The sequence below is a fragment of the Triticum aestivum genome, chromosome 1B (assembly GCF_018294505.1).
Source record: "Triticum aestivum cultivar Chinese Spring chromosome 1B, IWGSC CS RefSeq v2.1, whole genome shotgun sequence".
NCBI classification, from domain to species: domain Eukaryota; kingdom Viridiplantae; phylum Streptophyta; class Magnoliopsida; order Poales; family Poaceae; genus Triticum; species Triticum aestivum.
In genome coordinates this window covers 58017066-58026284 of record NC_057795.1, presented here as the reverse complement: position 1 = coordinate 58026284, position 9219 = coordinate 58017066, and positions in this window count along the sequence as shown.

The following is a 9219-nucleotide window of genomic DNA, read 5'->3' as shown; positions in this document are numbered from 1 at the left end:
GGAGGGGAGAGAGAGAGGGCCGGCGGGGACACGTGGCACCCGGTGGTTGGCTCGGCCGGCAGTGGGGCTGATGTGGCGGCTGCGGATAGGCCGGAGGGAGGTGGCCGGCGGACATGTCCGGCGCGGGCGCATGTGTCCGGCGGCGCGAGGAGGAAGACTGCTAGGGTTAGGGTGGAAATCATCCGCGAATTTCAGGGGAGAATGTGTTTATATAGGCATAGGGAGCTAGGAGACTCCAAATGGGGTGCGGTTTTCGGCCACGCGATCCTGGTCGAACGACCGAGAGCATGGAGGATGTTAGGATGGGTTTTAGGCCACCTTGGAGGGGTGTTGGGCTGCAACACAAAGAGGGCTTTTACGGTTACCCGGTTAACCGTTGGAGTATTAAACTGACTCCAAATGGCACGAAATTTGGCAGGCGGTCTACCGGTGGTGTACCAAGGCCGCTTGGCAAACCTCGGTCCATTCCAAGAATGTTTAATACCCGCTCTCAACAAGAGACAAAAGGGGGACGCCGGGGGACATAGGAGTGCCGGATTGCAAAACGGACAACGGGGAAAATGCTCGGATGCATGAAACGAACACGTATGCAAAATGAGATGCACATGATGACATGATAAAATGCAACACGCAAGCAAATGACATGGCAACAATGGCGAATAACTGGCGGACACCTGGCACATCGAATCCGGGGCGTTACAACAGACTTGCCCGATGATCGGCGAGCGATAGAGAACAAATGGATCTTTAAGAAGAAGACGGACACGGATGGTAATGTTACCATCTATAAAGGTCGAATTGTCGCTAAGGGTTATTGACAAGTTCAAGGCATTGACTACAATGATACATTCTCTCGCGTAGCGAAGCTGAAGTCCGTCCGAATCATGTTAGCAATTGCCGCATACTATGATTACGAGATATGGCAAATGGACGTCAAAATGGCATTCCTTAACGGTCATCTTAAGGAAGAACTGTATATGATGCAGCCAGAAGGTTTTGTCGACCCTAAGAATGCTAAAAAGGTATGCAAGCTCCAGTGCTCCATCTGTGGGCTGGTGCAAGCATCTCGGAGTTGGACCATTTGCTTTAATGAAATGATCAAAGCGTTTGGGTTTATGCAGACTTATGGAGAAGCCTACGTTTACAAGAAAGTGAGTGGGAGCTCTGTAGCATTTCTCATATTATATGTGGATGACATACTTTTGATGGGAAATGATATACAACTTTTGGACAGCATTAAGGCCTACTTGAATAAGTGTTTTTCAATGAAGGACCTTGGAGAAGCTGCTTACATATTAGGCATCAAGATCTACAGAGATAGATCGAGACGCCTCATAGGTCTTTCACAGAGTACATACCTTGATAAGATATTGAAGAAGTTCAATATGGATCAGTCCAAGAAGGGGTTCTTGCCTGTGTTGCAAGGTGTGAAATTGAGCTCGGCTCAATGTCCGACCACGGCAGATGATAGAGAAAAGATGAGTGTCGTCCCCTATGCCTCAGCCATAGGGTCTATCATGTATGCCATGACCTGTACCAGACCTCATATAAACCTTGCCGTAAGTTTGGTAGGAAGGTACCAAAGTAATCCCGGCATGGAACACTGGACAGCGGTCAAGAACATCCTAAAGTACCTGAAAAGGACTAAGGAAATGTTTCTCGTATATGGAGGTGAAGAAGAGCTCGTCGTAAAGGGTTACGTCGATGGTAGCTTCGACACAGATTTGGATGACTCTAAGTCACAAACCGTATACGTGTATATTTTGAATGGTGGGGCAGTAAGCTGGTGCAGTTGCAAGCAGAGCATCGTGGCGGGATCTACATGTGACACGGAGTACATGGCAGCCTCGAAGGCAGTGCATGAAGCAATCTGGGTGAAGGAGTTCATCACCGACCTAGGAGTCATACCCAATGCGTCGGGGCCGATCACACTCTTCTGTGACAACACTAGAGCTATTGCACTTGCCAAGGAGCCCAGGTTTCACAAGAAGACCAGGCACATCAAGCGTCACTTCAACTCCATTCGTGAAAATGTTCAAGATGGAGACGTAGATATTTGTAAAGTACATACGGACCTGAATATAGCAAATCCGTTGACTAAACCTCTCCCTAGAGCAAAACATGATCAACACCAGAACGCTATGGGTGTTCGATTCATCACAATGTAACTAGATTATTGACTCTAGTGCAAGTGGGAGACTATTGAAAATATGCCCTAGAGGCAATGATAAAATGGTTATTATTATATTTCTTTGTTCATGATAATTGTCTATTATTCATGCTATAATTGTGTTATCCGGAAATCGTAATACATGTGTGAATATATAGACCACAACAAGTCCCTAGTGAGCCTCTAGTTGACTAGCTCGTTGATCAACAGATAGTCATGGTTTCCTGACTATGGACATTGGATGTCATTGATAACGGGATCACATCATTAGGAGAATGATGTGATGGACAAAACCCAATCCTAAGCATAGCACAAAGATCGTGTAGTTCGTTTCGCTAGAGCTTTTCCAAATGTCAAGTATCATTTCCTTAGACCATGAGATCGTGCAACTCCCGGATACCATAGGAGTGCTTTCGGTGTGCCAAACGTCACAACGTAACTGGGTGACTATAAAGGTGCACTACGGGTATCTCCGAAAGTGTCTGTTGGGTTGGCACGAATCGAGACTGGGATTTGTCACTCCGTATGACGGAGAGGTATCTCTGGGCCCACTCGGTAATGCATCATCATAATGAGATCAATGTGACCAAGTGTATGGTCATGGGATCATGCATTACGGTACGAGTAAAGTGACTTGCCGGTAACGAGATTGAATGAGGTATTGGGATACCGACGATCGAGTCTCGGGCAAGTAACGTACTGATTGACAAAGGGAATTGTATACGGGATTGATTGAATCCTCGACATCGTGGTTCATCCGATGAAATCATCGAGGAGCATGTGGGAGCCAACATGGGTATCCAGATCCCGCTGTTGGTTATTGGCTGGAGAGGCGTCTCGGTCATGTCTGCATGTCTCCCGAACCCGTAGGCTCTACACACTTAAGGTTCGGTGACGCTAGGGTTGAAGAGATATTAGTATGTAGTAACCCGAAAGTTGTTCGGAGTCCCGGATGAGATCCCGTACGTCACGAGGAGTTCCGGAATGGTCCGGAGGTAAAGATTCATATATAGGAAGTCAAGTTCCGGCCATCGGGAAAGTTTCGGGGGTCACCGGTATTGTACCGGGACCACCGGAAGGGTCCCGGGGGTCCACCAGGTGGGGCCACCTATCCCGGAGGGCCCCATGGGCTGAAGTGGGGAGGGGAACCAGCCCCTAGTGGGCTGGTGCGCCCCCCTAGGGCCTCCCCCTGCGCCTAGGGCAGGAAACCCTAGGGGTGGGGGGCGCCCCCCTTGGCTTGGGGGGCAAGCCACCCCCTTGGCCGCCGCCCCCCCTTGGAGATCCCATCTCCTAGGGCCGGCGCCCCCCCAGGGGGACTATATAAAGAGGGGGGAGGGAGGGCAGCCGGACCCAAGTCCCTGGCGCCTCCCTCTCCCCTGCAACACCTCTCCCTCTCGCAGAAGCTTGGTGAAGCCCTGCCGTGATTGCTGCTGCATCCACCACCACGCCGTCGTGCTGCTGGATCTTCACCAACCTCTCCTTCCCCTTGCTGGATCAAGAAGGAGGAGATGTCTTCCCAACCGTACGTGTGTTGAACGCGGAGGTGCCGTCCGTTCGGCACTAGGATCTCCGGTGATTTGGATCACGACGAGTACGACTCCCTCAACCCCGTTCTCTTGAACGCTTCCGCACGCGATCTACAAGGATATGTAGATGCACTCCTCTCTCTCGTTGCTAGATAACTCCATAGATTGATTTTGGTGAAGCGTACAAAAAATTTATTTTCTGCAACGTTCCCCTACAATGCATACAAGCTATATCGCCTTCCTTTTATGTTAGAATTTGAAGAATAACGAAATGACAAAGCAGCATCGGGGAGAGACTAAACAAGATGACAAGGGAGTGGCATGAGAATGTTGGTCTGGATATTTCCAAAATTTGGACTTGGGACCCATTGAATGATTACAATTTTTGGTTAAGCATGGCATGGCAGCCATGCATGCACTTGACGCCTCCCTCTATAGTTTAGCTTACCGACCCTTTTCTTGTTTCTTAGATGTAACGTGCGTTTTAGCACGACCCTCCAAATGATATGCTTTAGTTTTGTTACTTCATATAATTATATCATACGGGACGACATTCAGCACCAAAATATAAGACGTTTTTCAGTCTAAATTAAACCACAAAAAACGTCTCGTATCTTTTGGTACCCAAGTACAAAGCTAGAAAAGCAAAAGCTTTTTGGTCAGTTAGCTTCATCCATGCATTCGTCCTTTCATTTGTCACTACCAGCTTTCATGTGGCCGTCCAGCCACGTGCGTAATAATTGTCTTTACTGGAAACGAAACGAAGCGGTCATTATCAGGTCATTAAGCGGCCTAGGGATGCCCACCGGACATCCAAGCTTGCGCCACCTAACCGATCTGCGGCCTGCTCGTTTTTATGTCCACCATGCCTTCTTCTAAGCCCGGCTCTATATGTATTAGGAAGGGTCATCCATCCGCGTGGGGGGTGCGCATGTGACTTAGGTAGTCCCTAGATGCATTAGTTAGTCTATTGTAAAAGATATCAATAATTTTATTATTTTTAAGAGGATGATTAGGCAAAGAATGTAGTAATTTGAGGAGTCTCCCCCAAGCTTGAGGGATACCCTCTTCCTCAAGTTGTTTAAAATTTTATATTTTCTGCAAGGCAATTTGTTTCTTATGAGCAGAAAAATATTTTTAAGAGAAGCATTACATCATATCCTGGGGACAACGCACACAACCAGGGGCATGATTATTAAACCATGTTTTAGCATCATCATTTAATGAGAAAGGAAACAACTTAAAAATATATCAATATCGAATCTTTTCCTCTTGAACAAACAGGTTGGCAAAATCATTTAGTTTAGTCAAGTGTTCAATAAATTTTTCAGATTCATAACCATGAAAAGGATCAGATTCTACCAAAGTAATAAGTTCAGGATCAACAGAGAATTCATAATCCCTATCAGCAATAAAAATAGGAGAAGTAAAAAATTTAGGATCATATTTCATTCTTTGGTTCATGGCCTTCTCTTTAAGTTTATTAATAAGACATCCGAGACCCTCTCTAGTATCACAAGCCAGAAGATCTCTACTAATCTCCTCATCCATAGTGTAACCTTCACGCACATCAAGTATTTAGCTTCAGCAGAAGTACAGGAGTAACATGATATTCATAATTTTTAGTGATTTCAATTTCTTTAGTTCTAGCAATATGAGCATCTAGCAATTCACTGAGTGGAACACTAGTATTAAGCAAAGTAGAAGCATTATCATAATATCATCAATAGAAGAAGCAGTGTGTAATACTTGGGACTTATCAGATTGTAAAGCATGTGGTAGTGGTGTTAAAAGTTGACTCAAAACAGAGTGAATCAAGGGTACAACTAATTGGCAGTTCCTTACATCCCCTCGTCTTAGAGGGCATGATCTTGGTCTTATCGTCCATAAGATTCTTCATAATAAAGATAGATTGCAGCAAATATTTAACTCCCGGGTGAACTTAATAATTAGAGCTATACTCCTCGGCAACGGTGCCAGAAAATAGTCTTGATGACCCACAAGTATGGAGTCGCAACGGTCTTTGAGGGTAGTATTTCACCCAAATTTATTGATTCAACACAGGGGGAGCCAAAGAATATTTATAAGCCTTAGAAGTTGAGTTGTCAATTCACTCCTTGCAGCAATTTATTAGTAGCACAATAATATGATGGTAGCAATAGCAAGAGTAATAGTGTAATGGCAGCAGTAACAGTAGTAGCAATTTTGTAGCAAACAGAGGAGCAGTGGTAACTTAAGCAAAGATAATACTATACAAGTGTAGGCTTGGAGTAGCGATGGATATTTAGATGAGATTGAATATGTATCAGTCACAACATATAGAGACACAGAACTAGCTCTAATTCATCAATCATATGTAGGCATGTATTCTGTATATAGTCATACGTGCATGCGATAAGAACTTGCATAACATCTTTTGTCTAACCCTTCCACTGTAGCAGGGTACTAATTGAAACTAAGGGTAATTAAGGTGCTCCGTTGATATCCCAATTCATGGTCACCTTGTGGGTCTAAGGCTCAGAACGATAACGGGTGCTTACAACTTGCAGGTAAGATCAACATCTCAAATATAATCATGATAATAATAAGTGTTCCGATCTAAAGTCATGGCACTCGGGCCCTGGTGACAAGCATTAAGCATAGCAACGTTAATCTCAGAATATAGTGAATACTATGGATCAAGCCCTGATAAAATTGACTCGATTACATAAGAAATCTCATCCAACCCATCTACCTCCAGTATGCCTATAATGGAATTACTCACACATGATTGCGAACATCATGAAATTGTTGATTGAGAAGGGTTGGTGACCACGACAGTGATGAATCCCTCTCTCCGGAGCCAAGAACAAACTCCAGATTAGGGCTCCCAATGAAGAACATGAGATGGTGGCGGCTCCATACCGTGAAACGCGATGAAACTTTCTCCCTGATTTTTTCTCGGGAAGACAAAACTTATAGGCCAGAAATTAGGTCAGGGGACCTGTAGGGGCCCCACAAGCCTGCATGGCGCGCCCCCCTTGTGGGCCCTGGGTGACTCCCCTCTGGTACTTCTTGGCTCTGGTATTTTTTATATTCCATAAAAATTCTTCATAAAGTTTTATCCAATTCTGAGCACTTTTGTTTCTGCACAAATAAAATCACCATGGTAGTTCGACTGAAAACAGCGTCAGTCCGGGTTAGTTTCATCCAAATCATACAAATTAGAGGCCAAAAGAAGAGAAAAAGTGTTTAGAAAAGTAGATACGATGACGAGTATAAGCGTGCAAGTTGAATTAAGTCATACCAGTAAATCAGAAGAAAAAATAAGGTATTAGGAGCTCCTGATGCCAACGTCATGGACAGGAATCTTCGATCAAGTTTTCCTATACCCAATGCCATGTAGGCGCTTCCTTCAACCGCAGGTTGCCTAAATGCCCGCTCGACCGTCTAGCGATGAACATACGTAAGCAACATGGTCGCTCATTCCCAGTCAGATCTAGAAGTACATCATATAGCCTTTTGTTTTGACCCGTTTCATCCATTGATATGGAAAAAGGGCATATGCTTAGAGCACATGGTGACCACGGTTGGTTAATACACCATGACTTTTTTCTGCTCACTCTGCAATAGAAAGACAAAATCCAATCTCAGTCTCCCACATCACTTTTCTTTCCAATCTTTGAATCCCCTCAGTTGCACCCGACATTCTTTCTTTGCGGAATAGCAATGAATCAATTGCTCAGTGGGAAGATGGTGTTGATGCACCAGAGCAGATTGTACATGGTCGATAATCTGAGCTCTGGAGCGGTTAGAGTGGCCGCCATCATCCGCAGGGCTGCGGAGTGGGAACCACACTCCCGCCCCACTAGGCAGGGAAGCAATCTGTTATCCCGAAATTCTGTTACCTATTTTACAGTTCATTAGTATCCCAAAATTACCTTATGTCTTATTTATAACAAAAATAGTAATCCGTGTTTTTAGGTCTTTCAACAATAATACTATTGATCGGATTATGTGTTAAAGTAAGGCAAGAAGATATGATGTACTTCTCCACAAGAGAGAACACTAAATCCTTCGAGTAGGACTATGGTCCTTGCATCGCAAATTTGAATACCGGACAACACGTTCACCTTGATGTTAGATGAGTATTTGTAGATATGTTGAGGCCACCTAACGTTGATGTTTACATATGGCTTTAGAGAGAAAAAAAATCATAACTTGAGTGTTAGCCAATGAAATGTGTTGATGTTCCTCATTGAGAGGATTTGGAGATGTTGTCTGTTGTTTCTCAATTTTGCCTCACATCATTAAGAGAAGGCATGATGCCTATGTTCTGAATATTTTACATGTTTGACATTTTAGCATATACCATCTTCCTAGATTTCTTTGATCAATGTCGATAGAGTGTATAGTCATTTATGATAATCGGAATTTAGAGCAGTTGCCATCTAAATTAATTAAGCTTGCATAGAGTACTTGAGTTCTACAAGATATGATTTACAAGATTTCAATTTTGTATAGCAACAAGGCTCTAGATTAGTGATGTTTTTATATATTAAAAAGAAGTATGAAATTTCCCTACAACTGTAACTATGAAATTTCCCTTTGTTCACAAATAAAAGATATTTTGGATATTTCAATATTGACTACATACACGCTGAAATAAGTGAGCATACACACCGAAACGTCTTTGACTTGAAAAAAAGTTAGAACATCTTATATTTATGAACGGAGGGAGTAATATTTTTGGAACATTAAAATGTATTCCATTTATTATTAAAAACTAACGGCTGACGTATTGAGTTCTTATAAGTTTGAACATATATTGCTCTAAAGTTCCAACTATGTGTTTCCACATTTATTCTTTTTTGGAAAAGGAGGTTAAAACCCCTGGCCTCTGCATCACTCGATGCATACAGCCCGCACGGGTTGATGACTAGTTGGTGGCTTAATCAGTTTGGTCCTCTTCCATAGATGAAAGAACTAACTAACTTTATTTTTGTCGCCTTTAGTGGCAGTCTTTTTTGTTGTTGTTGTTGAGAAAAGCCTGTAGTGGTAGCCTGGTTGAGCGTGTGCTTGTGCGTATTTATAAGCACTCGGCCTCGCTTACAACTTGCCTTCAACTTGCACAGACAGCCAGCAAAGCCCAAAGCCAACTCTTGCTTCCGACTCCAACTCGATGGCGTGCTCTCTTTGCTTGCTCCCACTCGCAGCAACGCTGCTGCTTCTCCTCCTGCCCGCAGCCCATGCCCAAGGTGGAGATCTGGGCGGAGCCAGGGCCAGCGCCGGCACTGGGCAATATGCGGCGGCGGCGCCGCCGCATAGCTGCCCGGAAGCCAAGCCCGGGATATGGGCTCTTGTGCTCATCCTAGGGATGGTGGCGGTGCTGGAAATGGGCTACATCATCCATGCCAGGGGCGGACCCAACGAAAAACTTGAGAGGGGGCAAGAATGCATTACCATATTCATGAACCAAGTCAAGCATCCATACTGACTAAAATATGGGCATAATCATTTCGTACTTTGACATTACGAGGGGGC